This window comes from Myotis lucifugus, unplaced genomic scaffold (assembly GCF_000147115.1).
Source record: "Myotis lucifugus unplaced genomic scaffold, Myoluc2.0 scaffold_114, whole genome shotgun sequence".
NCBI classification, from domain to species: domain Eukaryota; kingdom Metazoa; phylum Chordata; class Mammalia; order Chiroptera; family Vespertilionidae; genus Myotis; species Myotis lucifugus.
The window spans coordinates 677,590-703,633 of NW_005871162.1; the positions used below are offsets into that span (position 1 = coordinate 677,590).

Consider the following 26,044-nt stretch of genomic DNA (forward strand, 5'->3'; position numbering starts at 1 on the left):
AATATCTGATATGCAGGATGGTCTTAGGCGACCCCTGTGAAAGGGTCGTTCGACCGCCAAAAAGGTCGCAACCCACAGGTTGAGAACCGCTGAACTAGGCTGATTACTGTGAGAGACAAATGGTGTCCTTTTGACACTCTCACCTAAAAGTCCCCCAAAGCACACTTGATAGCACCCTTGTATCAGATCCAAACTCAGCCCCATCACTGTAAATGATGAGACATGGAGAAATGAACCCAAAGAAAAGTGAGCATATGTTTCTAAAACCGACAAGAAAGCTGTTCAAGTTTCCCTACGTGGCTTCTTTCGTGTCATGAGCATTGTAAGTAACGTTCACTGTACTGTAACACTCAGCGTAACATAAGATGGCAATGCCACTGGCAGACTGCAGCGCTGATGGAATCCCTGAGGTCTGAATGTGTGACATCAGACAGTGGATGTATCATTGCATCATAGCCTGGGCAGCATCTACCTCCTATGAGATAAAAGGGAACCAATTACTTAATTACACCCACATCTTCCACTTCCCCTTCTCACTATTCCTACATCTCTCTTGACCTGTCGGTAAGAGAACAGAGTATAATACTTCCATCCAAATTCCAGGATGGCCTGACCTGATGGTCAATGTCCGATAAAGGAATGGTGGGCTTTCATGGGGAACCTCAACATTACACAGGTTTCCTCTCCACTCATAGGCTATGTTGGGCAACCTCCGAACTTCCCCACAAGAAGGGCATCCCATTGCTGCTGGAAGTCAACCTGAACCCATCTTCTCAACAGCCAGGAGATTCCCAGAGAGAAAGGGAGAGAGAAAGTTATAATAGAAAACCAATCCTACTTGAAAATTCTACAAATAAGCCACCAAACACAAGGGGAATAGTGAGTCACATAGCAGAGAGAGGATGGGATGCGGCACAAATGGAAACAGAAAGCAGGGGGAGAGGAGGTACCTTCCTCCAACAACACACAGAGTTAGGCTTAGTGTTCCTGCTTCCCTTTGAGGCTAATCAACCAGAAGAGCTCAATCTCCTCCCCCACAGTCCTATCTGTGATACTTCCTCTGAGCGAATGTTGGCCAGTCACCCTCCCGTTGCCACTTGTAATTGCAATTGCCTCCATCTGGAGTCCAATTCTACTGCTTTCTTACCTCTTGTGAACCTTTCTTTTCTTCTGGCTTCATTCATCTCTTGTCACTTCTCTCATGAGCCTCCCAAGTGACGAATGGCAGAATGACATTTACTGACAGCACCAGCGGACTGAAAGCTACTTTCTGCATCGCAACCTGACTAATGAGGCACCTCAGGTGGTTTTTTGTTTGTTTGTTCTTTTGTTTTTTGCTTTGTTTTGTTTTATTTTTGCCACTTAAGGCATCTATTTTACAAGCAAAGAAAGGCATATTTTTCAAAGGCCACCCTAAGCTGGAACTTGTTACAGAATCTTGAGGTTTCTAGGAAGACAATTCTTGGATAAATGAGTTCCACCCCAGACCCAGGGTTAATAATGACTCTAATTTATAGCCAGTTATACATTTTATCAAGAATCTTCAGAGTGAGCTCAACAAGGGCTCTCCAAAAAGTGTAAGTATGGCTTACTCATGATAATATATGGTCAACCTGAGTATGTATTTGACCAATGTATTCATCTGTGAATCAAGAAATATACCTATATCCCTGGCTGGTGTGGCTCAGTTAGTTGGGTGTCATCCAATGTACCAAAAGGTTGCAAGCTCAATCCCTAGTAGGGGTTGTGCAGGAGGCAGCCAATCAATGTTTCTCTCTCTCTATCTCTCTCCCTTGCTCTCTCTAAAAATCAATAGAAAATCTTTAAAAAAAGAAATGTACCTATATAATTTTCTTCCCAAATAATATGTTTTATCATTTTCATGACATGTGATTACACTTGTAAAAACAGAAATGCTATTTTAAATATTTGGGGAACTACAAAACTTTTACTATATTGTCATTTCACACATTTTGTCTAAATGTCTGTGCTTTTCTTCAAATCATCTCCAATATATTTATGTTTTGAATGCATTGAAATACAGTTACCTAGAGAGATAGAGAAGGAGAGAGCTAGCTATAAACATAGCCTCAAACAGGAGCACAGTTCTCATTTCACACGTGCAGGTGAAGAACAATAGATGCCGGCTCCATCTGGGCAGGAACCATATTTGTCCTGCTTGTCAAGAAGAGACCCTATAGTAAGTACTAAATAAACATTTGGGAAGTGTTCCAGCAATTGCCTGGAAAAATAGAGAGCTGGGGAAATTTTTTCTTATTACATCTCTATAAAACACAGCCATCAAAGATAAGCTATGGTTAAGTGCTTGGAGTGAGTCAACCTGCTTTGATTCAATTTCTAACTTCACCATTTCAGTAACTGTAACCTCAAGCCTTCATTTACAATTCTCTCTGCTTCCGTTTTTCTTGCCTTTAAAAATGGAAAAAACAGTAACACTAATTCATAATTTTATAGTGAGGACTCAGTAATTTACATGTTGATGCATTTACAGATAAACACTGGGTAAATGTTCACTAGGACTACTCCTCACTAGGACTACTCCTGTGAGGAGGATGTGTGACTGCTACTGCTGCTATTTAGTCTGGATTGCAATTTCCTCCTTAAAGAAACAAAGTGAATGGATGATGAGCAGCTTTCTAACACTTTTAGTGTACCCGCTTTGAAATAATGGACTTATTTTTTATATTATACCATATACAAAGGTGTGAGCTCTGAAGATGTCTATGGAAGGTTGTTGCATCTATGTCTGGTAGTGGGCAAAAGTTATTATTGCAGGTCAGCAGAATCAACATCTGGAAAGACATCCTGAACATGAAGCAGGGAGAGCATGGACAAACAAAGTCTCAAGGACAACAGAAATCCAAGCTAGAATTGGCCTCTGCTCCTCACCACCTCCAACCTAGATGGTTATGGGTGAGCTGCGGAGCCCTTCATCATAGTGGTGTTGCATTGGGACATGGAGAAGCTGAAGGAGCTGTGGAACCAGTTGCTGTCTCATGCAAACAAGGTGATCTGGCAGATCAGTGACAATGTGCATGAGCTGGCCCCTCCCTACACTGAAGTTCAGAGTATAATGCTACCTCTCCAGGTGCCTATCAAATCTAATGCAACCTTCCCTTGTGGCCAGCCCTAATTTGGAATCACATAGGGAAGGGTTTTCTGCAAATTGTAGTTCTGATTGAGGTTTTGTTGACACAGTATAAAACCATCGCATTTAGCAACAGTAGAACCTTTAAAAAACCTTATGTAAGACTTGCAATATTAGAAAACAAAAGCAAAATTTCTCTTGCTGAAAGGGACAAAGGTCAAGGAGCCTAAACCCTCTGGCTTCTTCCTTCTATCCACCACCCCCACACGCTTTCACCTTTCCAAAATCTGCAGTTTGAAAGCTATTTTCAATTGAGCTCTTTTCCTCTGGAAAATACAGACCAGTGTGTAAAATATTAGATATGTCATATCATAGAGATAAGATGTCAGTTAGGCATAATACTGTTAAGTGATCTATAATTGAATTTCCAGTCAAGATAATACAAATTATTAAAATTAAGTTAACTCTAGATTCTATCACTTTTCAGTAATGATCCAACATACCACTCTGAATAATAGTATCAACCATGAAGACAACAAATGTCCTAATAATGACTATATCAATGTTTCAGCCCAATTGTGGGAAATAAGGAACAAGAGTATGGATGCTTCCAGTATCAGTCTAATATATTTGTGATCATAGGATTTAAGTACATCTAACCCATGGGATTTATTTTTACACAATATGTTGTCTTTAGTTTTGTGTTGCTTTTTTTTTTTAACTATTCTGATATTGATGCTTAAGATAGGAGTCTGTTTTCCTAATAATTTTAAAACTTGAAAAGAATATTCAAAATATAAATGATAGTTCCCATAAATCAAAGTGCTTGGAATGAAAACATTTTCACAGGACACATACTTAGAATGCATTGTGTGTGTGGGGTGGGGGGGCGGGGGGGAGAGAGAGAACAGGGCATCTGTGATTTAGAGGTAACTATCTCAAAGGCCAATGAGCTTTTTCTGTAAATGGTCAGGTAGTAAATGTTTTCAGCTTGGTTGGCCATATGGGCTCTGTCCCAACTGCTCAGTACTATTATTACAGTAAAATAGCATGCTATGTTCCAACAAAACTTTACTTATGTACATTAATATTTGAATTTCAGATAGTTGTCATGTGTTATGAAATATTCTTTAAAAATTTCTCAACCATTTAAAAATTTAAAAATGTAAATGTCTTTATTAGCTCACAACATGCACAAATACATCATTGGGCTAGATTTGGCTCAAGGACATAGTTTACAAACCCTCGATCTATAATAATAAAAATCATTACCCAATCAATAAAACTAAAGAAACAGATCCAGAGACATAGAAGCATAGAACAGACTGAGAAGCTCAGAGGGAAGTGGGGAGGGGCAATGGGAAGAGATTAACCAAAGAATTTATATGCATAACCCATGGGCACAGACAATAGTGCTGTGAAGGCCTGAGGGGGAGGGTTGTGGGGTAGAGGGGTCAATGGGGGGAAGGGGGACATCTGTAATACTTTCAATAATAAAGGTAAATCAAAATATAAATAAAATTAAATATAGGAGGAAAAAGAGAGTATGATTAAAAAGCTGCAGATATTCAAGAAAATTTTCTCATGAAGAAATGGATTTTTAAAACATGAGATTTTTTAAAATCCAGTTTTGTATCATGGAAGCACAATGACAGAAAACTAAACTCCATTTGGATACTCAAAATTGCAATGTTTCATTTTCATGGTTATACCAAAAACTACTGTGTGCTGTTATGCTGAAAACTCTATTATTTCATGAAAATAAGAAAAATACATTTTTCTATTTTAAGTTTGTTTTTAAATCAATGCAGGACTTTAACAAATTAAGATCACTTCTTGGCTACATGGGAGTGTGTCAAGAATAATTAAATAATCTCTTGTCACATCATCACAGCAAGTCATTGAGTATCTTGCTTTTTCTATCTTACGGAAACCTAAGCATTCTGCCAATGTGTTTGTTTCTCTAGTGTTTCAAAAGTTTACAAAGCCATCAGTTGCCATACGAGTAAAAGAACATAAGTTGTAATACATAAAATATGTCCAAACATGGTATGGATTATCAGATCAATCTAGTGTGTAAGAAAGACCTTCCCAACCCTGACAGTTGATTATAGATTTTGTGTCCCATGAGGGATAAACTTGGTATTCCATGAGGAAATATCACATTACTCTGTTGATTCCATTGTGTTTATCTTTAGCAAGTGTTCTGGGCAATGTTATCAGAGACAACAATTTCAAAAATGGGAGTTTTAATCTTTAGCAAAAATCAAACTAAAAATAAATCTAGATTTAAATTTCCTCAAAAGTGAACCTGGAATACAATTTAATATGTATTTCCAAGGAGGAGTGATATTCTCTACTAAGCTCATGTTAAATTTCCTTGTCTGTAGCCATGCATTCTAAAATTATGTTATTTATGCCCTAACTGGTTTGGCTCAGTGGATAGAGCTTGGGCCTGCCGTCTTAAGGGGCCCAGGTTCGATTCCGGCCAAGGGCATGTACCTTGGTTGCGGGCACATCCCCAGTAGGGAGTGTGCAGGAGGCATCTGATCGATGTTTCTCTCTCATTGATGTTTCTAACTCTCTATCCCTCTCCCTCTCTTTAAAAAGCAATAAAATATATTAAAAAAATAAATAAATAAAATAAAATTATGTTATTTATGTAATTAAATAATGATAATAGTAATAGTAGTGTGCAATGTGAAGAAAATATATTTTTCAAACAATTCAATTATTAGCATAGAACCATAAACCAAAAAGATTCACATTATTTCATTTATTTTTCCCAAGCTCAGGTTTGTCTAAGTTACTTTCAAATGTTTTTATCTTGATTTTTAAAAATTTTGGGTCTTTAGTATTTTACTATTGAAATTTTCCTATGTTTATGAAATTGAATACTGTAATTATTTACTGTCATCTGCATCTTGTTGCAACTGGAAACAAGCCACATAAATATTGGTCTTCATCAAATAATAAAGTGATGAAAGGCCCAAGAATTTAAAAAAATAAACCATTAGGTAGTCAGAATCTTCATAGAGATTTAATGTTAAAGAAAGAGAATAAAAATCCTATATAATAAAAGGATAATATGCAAATTGATCCTAACAGCTGAACGACCGAGAACGACCAGTCGCTATGATGCATACTGACCACCAGGGGCAGACGCTCAACGCAGGAGTTGCCCCCTGGTGGTCAGTGCGCTTCCATGGGGGGAGTGCCACTCAGCCACAAGCTGGCTCATGGCTGGCCAGCGCAGCGATGCTGGTGGGAGCCTCTCCCACCTCTGCGGCAGCACTAAGGATGCCCGACTAATGGTAGGGAGCAGGCCTAAGCTGTTAGTCGGACATCCCCCAAGGGCTCCCAGGCTGCCAGAGGGATGTCTGACTGCCAGCTTAGGCCTGATCCCCCCAGGGAGTGGGCCTAAGCCATCAGTTGGACATCCCGTGAAGGTTTCTGGGCTGCGAGAGGCGCAGGCTGGGCTGAGAGACTCCCCAGAGTGCACGAATTTTCATGCACTGGTCCTCTAGTATATTGATAAAATATAACATTTCAACCCATTCATTCAGCTTTTCACCTCATTCATTAAAAGTGAACTAAAAGTGAAGAAATGGTCAATAAAATACAACTCTTCTATACCATGCCAAATTCCTGTTGTTATTCACCAGGTCCTTTTTGTGTGAATGAATATATGATAAGTGAAAGTATATGTTTTCACTATGAAATCTGATAAGTATTCATTAGGAATTCTAAAGGAACAACAAGAAAAGGAGGATGAAAATTTTTTTCAGAAAGGTATCTGACACCAGAGGTGAGAAGTAATTGTACAAGTACAATTGCAAGTACAGTCTCCAAATAAATTTTGTTCATCAACCCCCATTATAAACAAATGACACCTATGCCTATCTATTGCATACTTTCTTTCTACAAGGGATTGTGAGATAATCACTTTTTTTCTCTCCATAGAAAACTTGGTCACCCACATGAATATTTTCATTCTAATACTTTTGGTGTATCATTGATTCTCCTGAAATTCGTTCTTTTCAATTGTGAAATGAAGATAAGTCCATCTACATCATCATGCTTGGGGGGAATCAAGTGAGATTATGGACATGAAAATATTTTTCACCTGGAAAACACACAAGGTAAATTACCTGTTATCTTTATAGTCTCCTGTAAATATACCATTCCTACAGTTTGCTTCACTACTCACCCATGCCCCACCACCAATATAATGGCATGATTAAAATAAGTGAATGAGGGGAAATTCAAGCCCCCTTAAAGTATTGTATCATCAAATCTCTTGTTTATATGTTTGTGTCCAATTTAGTAAAACCAATCAGGGGACTTGGGACCGCATCTAGACCGCATCAGTGATGAAAAGGCAGGGCAGGCCAGTAGAACCTTCCTGAGCACATATCATGCCAGGCATTTTGCTAGAAAGGTTCACATTTTTTTTAATCTTTAGGAAAACACATAAGTAGCAATATATTGCCCATTTTAAAGATGGGGAAAACGATGCTCAAGGTTCAGGGTTCAATGTATAGTGTACAATGTTATGATATTGGTTCTGCCATTCCAACAACCCAGATAAAGAGACATTTTTCAATCTCTTAACCAACACCTATAAGAAAGGTTCCTTTGGTCCTGGCTAGAGTGGCCTGGTCGGTTGGGCATCATTCTGTGCACTGAAGGGTTGCCCGTTGGATTCCCAGTTGGGGTGCATGCCCAGGTTGCAGGCTCTATCCCCACTAGAGGGCATGCAGGGGAGGCAGCCTATTGATGTTGTGCTATTGAATCCATGATTCTCGCTCCCTTCCTCTTTCTCTAGAAATCAATAAAAACATCTTTTTAAAAGAAAGAAAGATTCCTTTGTTGATAATTCCCTAAGTGGAGAAATCAAACACAATGCCAAGTGTGGTTGTGGACAAAATCTGAGTGTTGACTAACAGGACTTTGGGGAGCACAGTAGCTCTTAGTAAATGACTACATAGGTGATTCAGCTAAGAAAGAAAGAAAGAAGAAAGAAAGAAAGAAAGAAAGAAAGAAAGAAAGAAAGAAAGAAAGAAAGAAAGAAAGAAAGAAAGAGGAGAGAGAGAGAGAAAGAGAGAGAGAGAGAGAGAGAGAGAGAGAGAGAGAGAGAGAGAAAGAAAGAAAGAAAGAAAGAAAGAAAGAAAGAAAGAAAGAAAGAAAGAAAGATATCATTTCTAAGTAGCATACACTACCACCCAGGAGTTAATTCCTTCCCAAATCCTTTTCTTCAGCCACACTAACCCAACCTTAGCCTTGCTCATACATACAACAAAAGTTCTCCTTTTAGCTCCACATACTGCAGCCACTTATCTTTCATCTCCAGTGGAATGAGTTATTTTTCAAAACAACATAGTCACTGTAATAAAATGTCCATGGGGTTAGGTTAGCACAGAACATTTCTGTGAAGAATAGACCTACTTTGTTCTTGTCTATTATGTAACCAACATTCATTTTTGAAGCTTTAAGTTTACATTTTAAGTATCTAAGCAAAAAATTCAAAAAAGGGTTTCTTTATCTATTTTGTTCTTATTTTTAAATCACCCTTATCCCTTTCTAATTGAAAATGAGCAGATCTCAGGGGTAGAAGGCATTTTCTTTTTCTGAACCCTTTCAGTATAGGAAGAGTTTGGTTCTTAGAAGAGCTATGGGCTCAGATCTTCAACTGCTACTCAGTATCTGTATGATCTTAGGTAGGAATCTTACATTTCAAAGCCCCAATTTCCTCCTGGGAGTAATAATGACAACCTTAACTAACATCGTTTGCTGGGACAAGCAAATGGAATGCATGTGTGAGAAAGTTTTCTTTAAATGGTAAAGCCCTTGTTTCAACACTTCTGCTGTGACTTGTTCTCTCATTCAGCCTTTTGTTCATGGAACAAGAAATATTTCTAGAGTACCTACTATGTGTCAGGTGTTATGCTTACTGTGGTAAATAAGAGCATCTATTAATACTTGTACAGAATTAGAAAAAGAGAAAGTGATTGCTGTCTTTCAGTTCTAGCACATTTTATACGGAGAGACAACTATGAGCTGGAAAATTAGCAAAGAATACAAAAAGGAGTACTTGTATGAAAGAAATGAAGAATGTAAATATGTTATAATATAAAAGGAGATGAAAGTTTTGACAGAGTGAACAGCATGAAATATATTCAAGGAACACCAGACTTGCTCCATCCTGATTATGGTTATACCATATGGAGCCAAATTATATAGGGCATTGAAAATCAAGTTTTAAAATATAGATTTTATTTTAGCAGGAAGTTGAGACTTTGACATTTTGGGGCATAATAATGATATGATCAGAAGTAGGACTTGCAGATGGTTGTGTGAGTTGCTCAAGGAACTCTTTCCCCAGTGAAATAAACATTTAATTTATGAAAAGTATAAATAATAATTTTCACAAAAAAACACTTGTGCCTGGAAATTTTAAGCCGGGAAATATTTATTTAAAAAAGTCTACTAACTCTTAGCAAGAACAGTGAGAGCCTGTAGCATCTGAGTTACAATCTTCTCCCTCCCTTTCCCTTGATCAAGGTAATGGAAGCTCTATTCCAGGCAGCCTTGGCCAAGAAGATGGGGCTCCCTCTCCCCCCACTCTTAGTCTAGGTCTACAAATTCACCTCAGGAAACTCATTCCCCCAGCCTGTGTTGCGAAACTCTTCCAGGCCAACACAGCTCAGAGGGCTGGGACTTGCTTCCCCTACCCTGCCCTCACTCATAGGGCAGAAACTCTACCCTAGATGTGGTAGGCCAAGAAGACCAGGTCCCAATGCCCCACCCCAGCTCACTCAAGCTAAAAGAACCCAGGGCTGCCTCCCCACCCAGTACTCTCCACTGGGAGAACAGGTGTCTTTGTGGAAGGACAGGCCTGTCCCAGCTCCAGTGCCGTGGAATAAAAGTTCTACCCAGCAGGTGTGGGGTAGGTAGCCATCAGATCAGAGGGCTCTGAAGTTCTCTGTTTCTCTAAGGAAACAGACTTCACTTAGAACAAATTGTGGGGAAGTTCATGCCCTGAAGGTGTTATCACAAACATTGGTGACTTTGGTGGCAAGCAGTTGAGAGAAAAATTGGTGGCTCCGTGATACTAATAGCAATAAGCAAAATGGTAGAACAGCTGAAAGTTAAACAGAAAGAGAAAAAGAGTTAGCTAAGAGGAGCCCTGATGGGGTGTACCAAGCCTCAAGGCTGGCAATCCCTAGGAAGGGGCCAGACATTAATTGGATAAAACAGTGGAGCAAGTTATGCCCAAGGGCATTGTCAAAAACTGTAGAGCAACCAGTTTGCAACTATTAGTGGAAACCAGCAGTTGAAGGTTATGGTGGGGATCCTCACAACTACCCTCAGTTTCCGAATTCACTAGGATAACTCTGAGGATTCAGCATACAGTTGTGCTCAGGGCTATGATTTATTGCAATGAAAGGCGACAAAGTAAAATCAGCGAAGACAAAGGTGAATGAGGTGAGGCCCAGAGGAAACCAGGTGCAAGCTTCCAAGAGGCCCTTCCCAGTGGAGTCACACGGGATGCATAAATCCTCCAGCCACATGTTCACATAACACGTGAGAAGTTGTCTAGCGGGAAAGCTCATTAGAGACTCTGGTTTTTATTGGAGACTGGTCACCCAGACTCTCTGCTCAGGATGTACAAAAATTCTAGAATCCCACAGGAGAGCAGGAGTTCAGCATCAACCACATTCTTTGTGCAAGCAGATCAGGCACAGTGAGCCATTCTGATCAGTTCTACAAATGGTGGGAGTTCCTGGATGTGAATTACATCACAACAAAGCTGTTACAAATAATGGTCATCAAAGCCTACAGATTCCCAAAGTCATGCTGATGTAGTAGACATCAAGGTAATGTCAAAGCACTTGACTAGAAACAGAAGTTTCATGGAGGTTATTATTAAACTTTGAAAAGTTTTTGCATGGCGGTGATCCAGTGTTGGTAAACAGAATAAAATGATTAAATTGTGTTAATCTCTATATCTGAGGAGGAGCCAAAGAAAACCCTCTATTCTCACCCAAATAGATGGACTATGATGCCCAAATCTCTCTCCTCTCAGAGAATGGGGAAGTGGAACTGTAGTCCTCCCAGAGGGGTTTCCTCAGGGTGGAGACGGAAGGAGGAGCCCCTGGACATTGAATCCCAGGAGTCAACCCAGCTAAGGGCTGAGAGATCCCGAAGTTCAACTAGCCAAAGAGCTATGGGGTGGGAATGGAGAGGAATCTCCAGACTCAAGAGCCAAACACTGTGAACCGAAGAATAACAAATCCAGGTTAATAGAAGAGGTCTGGGTCAACTCCCTATAACTTTATTGTCGTCTAAAATTTTTTACATGCAAACCACAGCTATTGATGTAGGAGGCAGAATTGGTCCTTTGCTCATTCAACAAGCAGACATATCTTGTACCCGGCTCTGAACACCGCACTGTATGTGAAATGAGATGTGGAGCCCTCAGACACACCAATGTATTGTTAAAAAGGAAAATAACCTTTGAGACTTAGGAGGGACCCCAGGGATCTCTAACATTATTGCTGTTGTTTTTAAAAGGAAGTGAAAAAGGATACCGAATATTTCTTGCATGATGTCCCAGCAAAAAAATTTGTACACCTAGTTTGTAAAAAAAAAAAAAAAAAAAAGGAAGATTAAATGAACTGTGGGAATAAAGCTCTTTTGACCTGGTGGCTTATCTAAGCAGAAAGTCGCTTCCCTTGATGGTAGTTGAGATGGCTTGTTTGTACTCATTTGATCCCTGGACTCTTTACCCTGCCCCCAACTCCCATTTGCCTGAAAATAGTTAAAAGGCAAAGCAGTAAATCAGGAAGTCTGCAAACACAGCAGGGTTCAGTTTACAGTACAGCAGGGCGAGGGTTGAAAACTGAAGTCGTCTAATTTCATTTTCAAAGCTGAACATCTAATGCTGGATTATCATTAGTGACAGACAGCATGGTGTCAAAGGGTTGTGTCGGGTTCCAGACCTTTTCATGCTTTAAATTCCTATGTTTAATCAGAGGTTAACCAAATCATTGCTGGTAGCAAACTGCTGCTGCAGGGTACCGTGGGTGGCCGGCCTCTGCCACTGACTCAGCCATCGCTGATAAGGAAAAGAATATTGTTAGGATTCACATGTATACGTTCCTAGGTGTTTACCACTTTACAAAAACTGTAACAGCCACCCCCTGAGAAACTGGGGCTGGTGAGGCTAAGCCAGTGGTTCTCAACCTTGGCTGCTCATTAGAATCACCTGGGAATCTTTTTAAAATTCTGATTTCTGGGCCTCATCCTCCAGAAATTCTGTTTCTTTGTTACTAATGATGAGGCCCAGGAATCAGGGTTTTAACAAGATTCCCAGGTGATTCTAATGTGCAGCTAAGGTTGAGAACCACTGGGCTAAGCCATTGATCTTTAATTGGGGGCTAATTTAACTAGAATAATTTAATTAGAATACATGCTTATTGATTTGTTAATTTCTTTGTTTGGTCAAACAAACAAAAATGTGTCCAACACTTTTTTTTTCTTCCTTCGCAGGCCTTACTTCAGCTCTTTCTCCAAGTTACCAATAACTTTAAGGAGCTTCCACTTAAGTTCTTTGCTGGGCCTTCACAGACTTGAGAGAAGGCGGACCTGTCTGCAGGTGCGTCTCAGCTGAAGGCAGCGAGGAAACCTGGGCTGGCTTATGCATATGTAGGCCAGGGATTTAGGAGTTTGAATTAACTTGAAGTGGCAAGAACAAAAGAAGATGAAATATTTCTAAATACATAGCTGGAGGCTTTTAACTTTTTTTTATAGGTAGAGAGGCCATCAGCAGTAGTTCTCAGACCTCAGAATTCATAAATCGCCTGGGGGCTTGTTGGAAATGTAGATCCCAGTGTTAATCCACCCCCTCATTTACATATGCAGACGTGGGGTGGGGGAGGCGGAGCCACGTGCCCCAGGGCACCTTCAGGTCAGCAGAAGTGGGAGTGGAATCCTGGTGGCTGACTCTCCCTGTGGGTAAGTACTCAGAGCTGAGAGCAACAAGACTCCTGTTCTTAATCCTCACAGACACACAAACTGATTTTTCAGTTCATTGTGATAACTGTTATATCAGCAGGATAAACAAAGGGCTTCGGGACGGTAGGCCAGAGGAACTGCTTGCCGCAGGCACGGGATACTGAGGGTGGACTTGAAAAGAAAACTAGGGGTTTACCGAAGTGAGCCAAGTGCAGTCTAGACAAGATTGTGGGAACGATAACACAAACCCGGGGATGTTTTAAAGAGTTTGGCGTGGTCTGGAGACGCAGCAAACTGTGCATGTGTCTACAGCCCGTGTGTGTGCTCAGGGCTGGGGTTGGGTTGCAGGCCAGGGCTGAAATGGGCTGGGGAAGTAAATTAGAAATAGACTTTGAAGAACCTTCGGTGCTGTTCTAAGGAGTTACCACTCCATCCTGTAGGTGAGTATGTAGTTCTCTACTTTAGGACGCATGAGAATCACCTGGATGGCGCTTGAAACACAGACTGCGGGGCCGCGCCTGCAGTGTTTCTGATTAAGCAGGCTGGGGTGGGACGCAAGAAAGGGCATTTCTAGCAAGCTCCCCTGTGATGGCGATGCTGCTGGTCAGGGGACCAACTTTGCAAACCACTGCTGTCCTAATAGAGAGCCAGAAGCAGTTTTAAAAAATAAAGAACCTCATGATAGCATTTAAATTGGGTTTTAATTTAAATTAAAATCCAAGGTGGGAGGGAGAAATTAGGATATGCAGGGAAATGAGAGGCCACACCATCGATTGATTGCCAATGACCATGAGCAGCATTCTGCGCTAAGAGCTCAATGTTTAGCTTTCATTTAACGATACAATGACCAAGTCTTAAGCATAAGGCTTTCACACGACTGGACTGGACGTTAGAACTGCAGCTACTAGCCTCGGGAGAAGAAGAAGAGAGGCAGATGGTGCTCCTTCCTGCAGGGACCCCTGTTGGCTGCTGGGGAAATGAAGGAGTTTCTGCACAGCTGGCTCTTGGTCAGCTCTGGCGTGGGAAAAGAACACGGGACCTTCTCCAGTGCTTCTAGGCTCCCTTGGCTTTCTAAATCAGCAACATCAGCAGCCTCAATCAGACCTCACCTTCCAAAGGTAACGGCCAGTCGCTTAGCTTAAAATTGGGAACGCCTCACCCCAGCTTTCCAAGTTTTCCATCCAGATAACTTTAGTTCCCACAACCTCTACACAGCCACCATTTATTCTTCAGAGCCTGGTTATTTTACCAGACCTCCAAAAAGCCACGTTTACTCCATCTGCATGTCATTTCTCATACCAGCAATGCCTTTCTCCTTCCCTGTCAAGACAAGTCTTACCCATCCTTCAAAGCTTGGCTCCGAATCCTCTTCCTTAACCCTCCCAGTATTTTTCTAGCCTGCACTGATCCTGCAAATGGTGAAATTCTGTAACTGCAATTGACTTCTAACTCACAATTTACTCCTCGACTGTGCATATTTCCGACTCTGCTCAGTGTTTCTTCACCGGTGGTAGTTTCTCAGCCAGACCTTCCACTCCTCAAAGCCATCATCTGTGCTACCCAGGAAATTAGCAAAGTGCTCTTCGAAGAATAAGGGAATTAAATTCTCAAGTGCCGATTCATACTATCAATCCACAATGTCAGTGAAAGCAAGTGAAATTCAACCCTGAAGCAAACCTGTGCTTCTATCAGCACAGAAAGGTATTGTAACAAATTACCTAAAATTAAAAAGCAGAGTAACCTAAACATAAGAAATATTTATATGCTGCCCATTTGCCCATCCTCACTGTGCTTGGTCTATGGTAACATCTCTATTTTGTTTGCTTGTCTCATTTTTTGTAAGCATAGTTTTGAGCTTCTAAGTTGAGAACCTCTGGCCATAGGAAGAGGCAGGATTAGTATAGATACAGAATCTTGAAACTCCAGACTCCAGCAAGGTACCCTCCACACTCCCACCTCAGCCTTCCACGCTCTGTGTCTGGGACCAGCTCCAACTTGGCTTGACTCCTGGATTACGTGGTGCCCAGACCTCGCTCTCCCTGGCAGACCCCACACTCTCCTAGCTACAGCAGCATCGTTTGGCCGATGCAGATCATTCCCAGATCTACCTTGCTAAGCCAACCGTACAACTCCTCCTGTCCAGACCTACATTTGCAGCTTTCAGATGTTTTTGCCCACATGTTTCACAGCCTGTGAATCTGTCATCATATAGACAGACAAAACGCTATTTCGCCCAAGCCCACACTCCTATCTTGCTTGTCTTTGTTGGTAGTACAAGCTTCACACCTTTGCAGTTCTTACAGGCAGTCGACGGGGGGCTCCTTGTGAGAATTCCTCTTGGTTCGGTCTTTGTCCATAATATTTAAAACATATTCACATTTACCATAAAAGGTGAAACCTGTGTCCTGCTATTCACATGGAGGAGTTATGGTAACACAGGCCTCCCTTTTCTTTTGTCCATTTAATTTGGATTGCTTTTTATGTCCACACTAAATGTGGTTGTCAGAGATTCTAACATGATTGACTCACACACACACACCATTTCTCTACAGAATATTATAAATGCTTAAACATGCCTGGCTTTGAAGTTGGCCACATGTGTAGCCTTATTTATGTGCTTTGTCTTCTTCCTCACTCCTGGAATCAAGGGAGACATTGGCTTACCCTCAGCCCTTTCATTCTCTTCAATTAGCTCTATACTTTCTCTTATGACATCCTGAAATATGGTACAATCTCTTGAGTTAGAAATTATTTTAGGACTCCTTGCCTTGAATTACTAAGGATTGACTAAAGTAGCCCCCTTATATCATCAATATTAAAAGGACCAGGAGGCATATTAATTTCTAACTTTCCATTAACAATCAACCTAGGTTAACAATGCATTAATTTATTTAGATTCTGGAGGGCATAAAAAAAATCATGGGCCAAACTTTGAAGGAATACCTTGAAATAACTGGAGAATGGATAGTGGCAAAATTGGTTTTCCTTCCTACTTCTTTTTGTCTCCTAGCATCTATCATGGTCTTTGATGCATGATAAGTACTAAATAGATATTTGTAGAATGGATGAATTAACATGAAAATAATGCATAAAAACAGTAGCTTATGGAGGTGTTCCTACTGGTTCCAAAGTAGGCACTGTTCTCAGTTTACTGGTAGTATGCTATAGTTTAAATTCTATGTTTTGAAAACAACATTGAGGATGTAGCTGAAATACAACATGTAAACTCCATTTTGGAAATCTTGTTAATTTATGTTTCATTTAAGCGGAATGGAATTTCTAATTAATTTCCCAGAGTCTTGTCAAAAGGGTGGTATTGATTACATGGTTTTATTTATACTTTGGAATCTCTCTAATGTTTCAATTCAGCTTGAAAGCAGGGTCATGAATCTGTCCTTGAGTAAGTATAACACAAAATTGCTATCATAAGATAACTTTAGTATTCGCATTAAAAATAAAAATAACATCGAAGTCATTTTAGGTAGACAGTTTGCAATGGCTCCCTTGAGTCCCCTTAAATAATTTTACATTCTGATATATCTGAAACTTTGATTGATGCATTGATAAATGCTTTCTTCTGTTTTAGATAGCGAAGAAACCATTGACTAAAACTAGGGCCAAGTTTTGCCTTTAAAATGTCTTCCAGTGAATATCAGACTATAGCAAAGCCTAATCCATACTTCAAGGCACATCCCAAATATTGCACTGACCATAAATCCTGACTTTATGTCCAGATCTTACAATGACAACTCTGCTTTCAAACAGTTATATTATTGGTGAGAGCTCTCTGAAGACTGACTGCAGCGAATTCCATTAACCTGTGAATAAGAAGCCCCACCTCTTTTTTTCCAGGGCTGCAAGTGTCATGATAAGGGATGGAATATGTCCATAACCCGCTCTGTAGGTTTCCTGACTTAGGTGTCTGGATCTGATCACATCTCAGGTAATAATTTTGTCTTATAATTACTTAAGGTGAATCATTTGGAAACATGGATAGCCACCGTGACTCTGAAATAATATTTAAAGTTACTTGGAACTCAAACAAATGCATTAATTTCCGTCTTTTTTAATTAATGCCAATTCCAGGAAAACCAACCGAAGTTAGTTGATTTTGAGCACTTCCTTGATTGTTCATGTTATTATTCTTTGCCTCAAATGATTTTTTTCCTAAGTGAACATAGAGCCTAATCCAGATTTCAGTAATGAAATACACAAAATCTTTCTCCGCATCAGTTATCTTATTAAGAAATTAGAGTTTCTCCTTCACCACAAATGCCATTATTCCTGAGAATAGCTGGTTCCATTGCCACTCAAATGCTGTCCTACTCTCGGCATGAGCCGCTGACTCAGCCTTACCTTTGTGGTCCATATTCTTGGTTCCAAGAGTCCTCGTCTCTGCCTTCAGTGCCTTTCCTTTCACTTTCCTCAAAGTAAAAACAGATCTTTTCTGACAGTCTCAACTCCAGGGTGCCACTTACTTTATTTGAATTTCCTGACCCCTTTAGCTATTTGTATTACTCTTTATTTCATGTGTCACTGGCCTGTCTCTCATTCTCAGAAAGGCAGAAACAAGTGGCTTTTTCCTTGGTATTTCATCCAGAGACAGCTGCAGTACTCAGTATACAGTAGATGCTTCACACATGCTTGATGTCTAAAGGGGCATCAAAGCAATTCGGGAAACCTCTCAATAGTTTTCCTGCCCCCTCACAAACTCTTTCTTTGTTAACCCTCCAAACCAACTGTTTGTTAAAAAACACACAGTAACATGAATCATTATTAGATTCTCCACTCTCCTTTCTGATCAGCATTTGCAATAGGAATTCAGACATTTGCGGGGGGGGGGGGGGGGCGGGGGGGAGAGAAATTGAGGAAAATGACTCATCCGCAGGCTGATGATTCAGAATGAGTCTTATTGGTTAACAATCATAATTTATTATGTAGTTCTGATATAATACAAAAAGAGAATTTTTAGTTTAGATATAGCTTGAAATAAATTACTCTCTTTGTAAAATTGTAAAAGCAAACAGTGCCTGCTTGGTGCTATGTGATCGATTTTTCTAGCCAAGTCATTTCTGAAATATCTAAATATGGGGACGTCAAGTTACTCTTCTGGAAGCCTGGTAGCAAAGCAGCAGCAGGCTGTTGAATTAAATGGAGCTGAAACTAGAGCTTCCTGCCGGACACCTGTTAATCACTGAAATAAAAGGCCAATTCAAAGAAGTAACACAACACTGTTGGTTGTCAAAAACTGCTTGAGTTACCACAAATTCACTTATGACTCTCTTGGGAACATCAGTGCTGTGAAAGCTATAGAATTAGAAACTGCCCCCAAATTCTGCCCAGTAGAGAATGCAAACATTTCACTCAAATGGCACTTGTTTGTCAAATGAGCAAAGGCAGGGAAATTGATGAGGGTACTAATTATTTTTGAAAGAGCCAGAGAGGAGTGGAGACTATTCAAAGACTTCATAATGAAGTGAGAAGCTAGGGAGTGGATTTCCCCGGACTTTAAAAGGCTGCAGATTCACAGACAGCAGAGCTGGTGAGCAGGGCGGGGCTTTCTCAATTAGAAACAGGTTCTCTTCTATTGCAATCCTGGTATTTCCCTTGGGATTACAGCAGTTGGAAAACAATATTTTTTGAATTTGAAATTTTTCATTTTCTTTCCAACACTGAATATCTATGCATAATAGGAGGATATAGACCATAACCACTTTGACTAATCTTTTGTCTCCCTGGGTTTTATGAAAATTAATGTGCATTTTTTTCTCTTCTAAATACCAAAAAGGAACACTGTGATAGTTCAAGTGGTGAAGCCTTTCAGGGAAAGGTTCAACTACTCACTACTTAAGCTAGTTATGCAAATGAGCAATCCTGGGCCTAAAAGTAATTATTCTGGATGTAAACAAGGCCACTTGAAATTTGGTTTTAAGCAGCAGATACATGCCTGTATCAAAGTTACAGTCAAAAAGTTCAAGAAGAGGGTAAAAAGGGCTAAATGGTGATGGATGGAGACTTGTCTTGGGGTGGTGAGCACACAATACAATATACAGATGATATATTATAGAATTGTACAACCGACTCCTATATAATTGTATTAACCAATGTCATCCCAATAAATTCAATTTAAAAAATTCAGAAGGAGTTAGAATAAATTCTTAATAAAATTCTTGGGAAATCAAGTGACATGACTAGTGTTTAGGATGGAAACTATTTAAATGTGTGCTGGAGTAGGATGAGCTATTTGATACTACACTTGATCTTAGCCAAAAGGCCAAGAAGTGATAGGATGAGCTATTTGATATCCATAAAATCATACCAGTGAGATAGCAAAAATTTTTCAATTAAAATTTACTGTCTGTAGAGCACTGTTGTAGTTCTATGACAACTTTTACTTGCTCTAAAATTGCTTATAATAATTCAGTAGTATCATAAAAACTCTTTAATTTAAGACACAGAGATGTCATGTGAAAGATTGTCAATCCAATTCTTCATGCTGAGATGGTGAAGAAAATTGATGGTAATTAAACATGTACAGTTGTTTGTGTTGCCTAAGTGTAGAAACATTCCTACTGGTTGAGTTGTGCTTTACTGTTTGTGAACTGACTCTAAAGTATTTCATTATTGACATAATGGGGAACATAAGAAATCCTGAACAATTCTCTTTTTCCATTACTTACCTATTATGTCACCTCTTGACTATCATCACCCTCTCACAAAGGGTGATTACAGCACAGTGGCCATAAATATTTTTTATTTTAGCCACTCTAAAATGTTTAAACTGCTTCAGAAACCCAGACAGAGCTGGGCATACCCAGGTAAAAGGTAAGGTTTGGTTAATAAAATAAACTACCATAAGAAGTTATGGTTGGATGACCCCAATTTGAACTAAGGAAATATCTTGGAAACATACTCAACAAGACCAGAAAAGACATTCTTTCTAGAGGCTTGCCAAAGCTTGTTCTAGGCCAATACATTTGATCTCCCACAACTAGGACTGTGACTTAATAAGATGGAGTTATACTGTCCCTCATTTCTGAAAATAAGTATAAAGTGTAGGTGCCATGTAGACATGCAGATGGAACTGAAAGTCTTATCTACGCCGTGCCCACCCTGAGTGTCAGGGCAGCACATTCTGTCCAAGGATGTCCTGATCTAGGCTTCAGAGATGTAGCCGAAGGCAGGAAACTATTTCCCAGGCAGAATGTGTTATTCAAGGGACTTGTAAATGTTCTGTGGTTATTCCATTTCACAACCACTAGGTCTGGATTACAGGAAATTATCTCTAAACTAGGACAGAAAATCTATAATAGAAGCAATCCAGCTAGATTCCTGGGTAAGGATAGTCACTCAAATCTGTAAAGAGGATTTTGCTCTGTTTGTTTGTTTGCTTATAAAAGAGCTGCTAGACTGGCCAAGACTAGGTCCATGGAACAACAGGGTGCACCACTATCTCAGGCAGATTATCAACATTTCTGTTATGTTACATAATGTCTTGACTCTGTTGACATGTGTACTCAAGAGTTAGTTACATATATTGTGCTTTTTTTTTTCCTTCCAGCTAGGTCTAAAGTAGGAAATATTAAGATGTTCTCTAGCTATTTCCTTGCATGTCAGAAAAAAAAATATTAAGCAACTGATTGGCTTACAATTTTCTGCCCAGTTTTGTGGGCCCAGGGGACTTTATCTAAAGACTCAAACTAAGAGCACTGTCCTTAGAAACTTCCTATGTGAATTATTGATGTTATATTATCTCTCTTCTGCCATTGAAATCCTCCCCTCTCTTGGGTTTTCTTTCCCCTTCTTTGAACTTTGGGCAAAATTCAAGACTTCAGGCTTTTCTGCCAATTAGAGGTTCCCAGGGATATTGGAGAAGCTGTGGGTATAGGCTGTCTACAAGCCACCTCACACATTTGCCGTATTAGCCCTCTCTTATCAAAACTGCCATGTTCTCAAGTCTTCCTGGAGGAAGGGCAATTCCCTTGGTTGGAGGAAGATTTTTCTCACCAGAATTCTAGTGAGTCCCAAAGAATTTCTAAAAAGAGTGTAAACCACTTCAGAATGACCCAGGTTCTTCACAGCTTGTATGTGATTACAAATTTCATCTCCTCTCAGAAGCCAATAATAGCTCCAAGCCTACAAAACAAGTTGACTTTCGTTCAAAGCAAGAGGAGTGCACACTCTATGTTTTCTCTCTTCAGAAAATAGCTTAGCACCTTTGCAGTAATGAAATCCTCAAAGGATTCTGATGAGCCAAGGAGTGAGAGCATGTGGCTGGTCTCCATCAAACAAACCATGAACTTGCTAAGTGTAGCTCTATTGGAGTGCTCAAAAAGCTTGTAGAGTTTCCCTCCCAAATGAGATTAGAATAGATTGATGTATAACTTCTAAGTAAATCTTTAGCCCATCTCCCTTTTTATTATAATGGATTGTGTTCATCATTGTCTTTGTCTTCAGGGATCTCATTTTGAGCTCAATAAAGCTGTGAAAATATCGATCGACACTTCTACAGTTTCTACTCCAACTTCCTTTATCAGCCTTGATGTATAATGTTTGGCTTGGTGCCTTGTCAGTTATAACATCTAACATTTGCAGAGTCCCAGCCAAAGCTGTTAGCACAGTCCTACTCTCCACTTGATATTCAGAGCAACTTAATCCCCACTTTAAGGCAAATCTCACTCCTCCCTGTCTACCATGGATTTTGGATGGGGGAAGAATTATTGTTCTGCAATTGTCCTACTTTGTTGGGTTCTATTGCTCTCATTTCAAAATCATGCTTTTTCCCCTCTTCTGAAGACAGACTTTGCTATCACTATTTACCTATTGTTGTAGCCTGCTGAACTGAACATTTCTTTTAATGCCCACAAAATTTTATTCCATAATTATAATTATAGCCTCCCTCTCCATCATTGTCATTGCCCATGATTTTAATAATAATCCTATATAATGAAAGCATAATATGCAAATTGTCCCCTTGATCAGAGTTTGACTAGGGACGGAACCAGCCGGCCAACTTAGGAACTGTAGATTTGAGGAAATGCAAATTAAAGCAATAATTATATATAATTTGGGCTTATCAACTTGACAGAGTAAAAAAGGAGAATAAATTATTAATGAAACTATAATTGACATATCATTTCTGAGAAAAAGCAAACAATATATATCAGAAATCTTTAAATGTATTTATATTTTAAGCAACTTTGCCTTAAATTTTTTATCCTGCCACTAGAGGCCCAGTGCATGAAATTCATGCACGGATAAGGTCTCTACTGGCTGCTAGCTACCAGCCAGGGCCTCCCTTCTCCCGGCTGCCTGCTGCAGCCTTTGGGGGCAGGGCTGGCTAGGGGGAGGGGCTATGGGCCATTGGCCAGCTGGCTCTGCTCCTGGTCAAACTTCTGGTCAAGGGGACAATTTGCATATTATGCTTTCATTATATAGGATTATTATTAAAATCATGGGCAATGACAATGATGGAGAGGGAGGCTATAATTATAATTATGGAATAAAATGTGTGGGCATTAAAAGAAATGTTTTGATATAAAATTCTTATACTTTTAAATAAAAATTGAGCAGAATATAAAACTTCATTCATGGAATGAAGATCCATCTATTTATCTATCTACATATCATACATACATGTATACTTAAGTGAAAAATTCTGTATCTTGAAAGGGAAGTTATTTTGTTTTTCAAGTGTCAAGTATTTGCATTTTGCATACTTTTTATTACAGTAGATCAGAATTATAACATAATTTCTCTATCTTAAAATATACAGAGAAATTATATAAACATTTATAAACATAGATTGTAAGTGTAAAGAGCCAATCATTTGTAGGTTATAACTTTTGAAAACAAGTCCATCAACTCAGACTTCAAAAGCAAGGCTAAATAATATATGTCATATAATGTGTCATATGCTTATTCTAAAAACATTACTAATTTTGCCCTAAAAATAGAAAATTAAAATAAATTATTCAAAAATATATTCTCTAATATTGTATCATTGGGTGTAAAGTATTTTTTTCCTTTCAAAATACTTGGCTGTGGAAATTTACAGGGTGACTATATGGTAGTTATATTTCTACAACTAATGATGAACAAAATTATCAGCCAGGTCTTGGTGTTAAGATGTTGTAAAGGTCCACAGACAGAAATTGCTCTAAGTTAATGCTGTTGCTCTGTTGAAAGCATATGCAGGAAGGCAAGTTTCCAGCTCCCTTCCAACCAAATAAACTTGTTAACATATAAACAGTGGACCTTCAATAAATATTTCTTCATTTCATAATTATTTAGTGAGCCTCTACTACATTCCTAGTTCCACATTAATCCTTATATAGATAAAAAGAGGTATAAGAATTGTAGCATTCTAAATTCAAAAAACAAAATCTTAACAAAGAGTAAAGAGCAGCACAAATAAGAACATTAGTAATGGGACAAACATGCTTGAGGAGATAGGAAAGTCATGGAAACCAGAGAAAGTCATGGAAAATATCAGAGAAATGGTCAAAATGGGGATCAAGTAAGGGTTATTAGAAAAGCTATTGTAGGTTGGATTTGAGGAGACGGAAGAATGCAAACTCAAACACCCACAGGAGCAGGCCGGCAAGGCAAATAGACAAAACGGGCCACTATCAAGATGTCATAGACAGAGATGGAGACAGTAGCAAATGGACAGAGGCAGTCATTGCTCTGCCCCAGCAGGTTGTTGTCAGAAGGTCAGTGAAGACCTGGTGTTGTCAGATTGGAAGTTTTTCAGTTCTGGTTGTGTGCCTGTAGACACAGGGGTGTCATGGCCAAGAAGTCGATTGATTGTTTCACAGTCCTAGCCCTCTGTATGTGTCAGAGTCTCGATCAGAAAGGAATAGGCCATAGGAAATATAGATACATGAGTTATTGTAGGTATTTGACCTTATGCGGTTCTCAGAGCTGGTTCCATAGACTATTTGAAGCTGTTGTTTATTGTTTCTGTGTCTATGTCTGATGTAAGAATCTGAAGTTTGGAAGAGACACAGTTAAGAAAGGAGAATGGACATAAGGGGAAAGAAGGAAGAATTAATTGAAACAGAACCCACAGGGGAGATCTAGAACCTGCAAGGGTCACTCCTGCTTCCCAAGCTGCCAACTTCAATGTGGGCTGAGTTGCTAACCCTGCGCAGTGGAGCCAGGATACAAGTGATAATGAGTGTGAGCTGCAGCAGTACCTTGGGCTCTCTCACCCCCCAACACAAAAAGTAAGGTTGCTGCAAATGCGGCCACTGCCTGATCCTCATTCAGCTTCTCTACTCTTGGGACTCATGTGTGTTGGCTTCTTGACAAAGGGTGCCAGTGTCTCCTGAGAAACATTCCGCTTGTCCAAGGTGGAGGCTTGGAAGAATGGAAAGAACTTAGATAAAAAGTTAAGCAGTTTCAGTTTTGGATTGAATGACCGTAGGCCAGTCACTTAATGTCCAGTGGCTCTCAACCTTCCTAATGCCGCGACCCTTTAATACAGTTCCTCATGTTGTGGTGACCCCCAACCATAAAATTATTTTCGTTGCTACTTCATAACTGTAATTTTGCTACTGTTATGAATCGTAATGTAAATATCTGATATGCAGGATGTATTTTCATTGTTACAAATTGACCATAATTAAAGCATAGTGATTAATCACAAAAACAATATGTAATTATATATGTGTTTTCCGATGGTCTAAGGTGACCGCTGTGAAAGGGTCATTCGACCCCCAAAGGGTTCGCGACCCACAGGTTGAGAACCGCTGCTTAATGTCTCTGGTGCTCAATTTTCTCATTAATAAGATGAAAGAATTTGGGTCACCTCTAACCTGGAAAGCATAAGAAAGCCATGTCTTTAAAAAAGAATGTAATATGCAAATATCGTGCTAGAAGAGGCCGCTCATAGCTTTGTTATGCGGGGTGTATAGATACTGAATGGAAGACCTGAAATTAAGACCAGAGGCAGGCCCCTTTAGAAGCAGCACTGTGAGCGAAGGAGAGACTGAAAGACAGGGGTGCAGTGGAAAGAATAGGATGGCGAGTTGGGAAACCAGGACTCTTGTCCTGGCTTCATCACCAATCCCTTGTGCTAAACTCAATCATTTCGCTTAGGGGAGGTCTCATTTTTCTCCTTTTGACATGAAGCATTGGTGCTCATTGTTCATAGCTCACAATGGAATCCCCTCCAGAGCTTTAAAAAAATATTGATGTGCAGCTCCCTTCCCCAGAGATCCTGATCTAATTGGTCTGTGGTGTGGCCTGGACATGAAGATTTTTTAAAGCCCTCCGATTCTCATGTGTAGCTAAGCTTGAGAATTCATTATTAGAATTTGCTTAGGAAAATGGCAGTATGATTTAAGCGTTGTGGGAAGGCTCCGTCCACCACACACATAAATGTCCATCACAAATGATTCATCCCATTGTGTATTGAAGTCACTCCAGTACTTATTAAAATTCTTATACTCCTGGTACACGTGGCACCTTGAACTTACAATAAGTATATCTTACGTAGAGTCAGGAAAACTAATTTGGAAAGAATCTCAGAGGTCACAAGTTCAAACTAGCAAGTATTTTTATTGTGATTTTTATAGATAAGGAAACTGAAACTCAGGGATGTCTTTCTCCAGTGTTGGGCTTTTCTGTAGCATTTATTTCGGTGTGGTGGGGGGATTTTAATTAACGTTATATTTTTTACATAATATTTTTAAATATTAGAGGTTTTGGACTGTAGCTGTGTGTCATACATTTTTTTAAAGCTACCTGTGTTTTTATCTCAATCTATTTTTTAGGTAAAAAATCCCTTTTTGGATGGGGATCCCCATGAATGATGGTTTTAGCCTTTAATATACCTCATTTATCTAAATAAGCATTTCCTGCTCTGTTTTATCATCACTCTGTGATTGCTTCCTGTGATCTACCTTT

At 39.6% G+C, this 26,044-nt stretch overlaps 1 pseudogene; it reads right to left on the bottom strand.

Moving 5' to 3' along the window:
- Positions 1-19,327: 19,327 nt before the first annotated feature.
- LOC111826958 lies at positions 19,328-19,415 on the bottom strand (annotated as a pseudogene).
- Between the last annotated feature and the right edge of the window lie 6,629 nt (positions 19,416-26,044).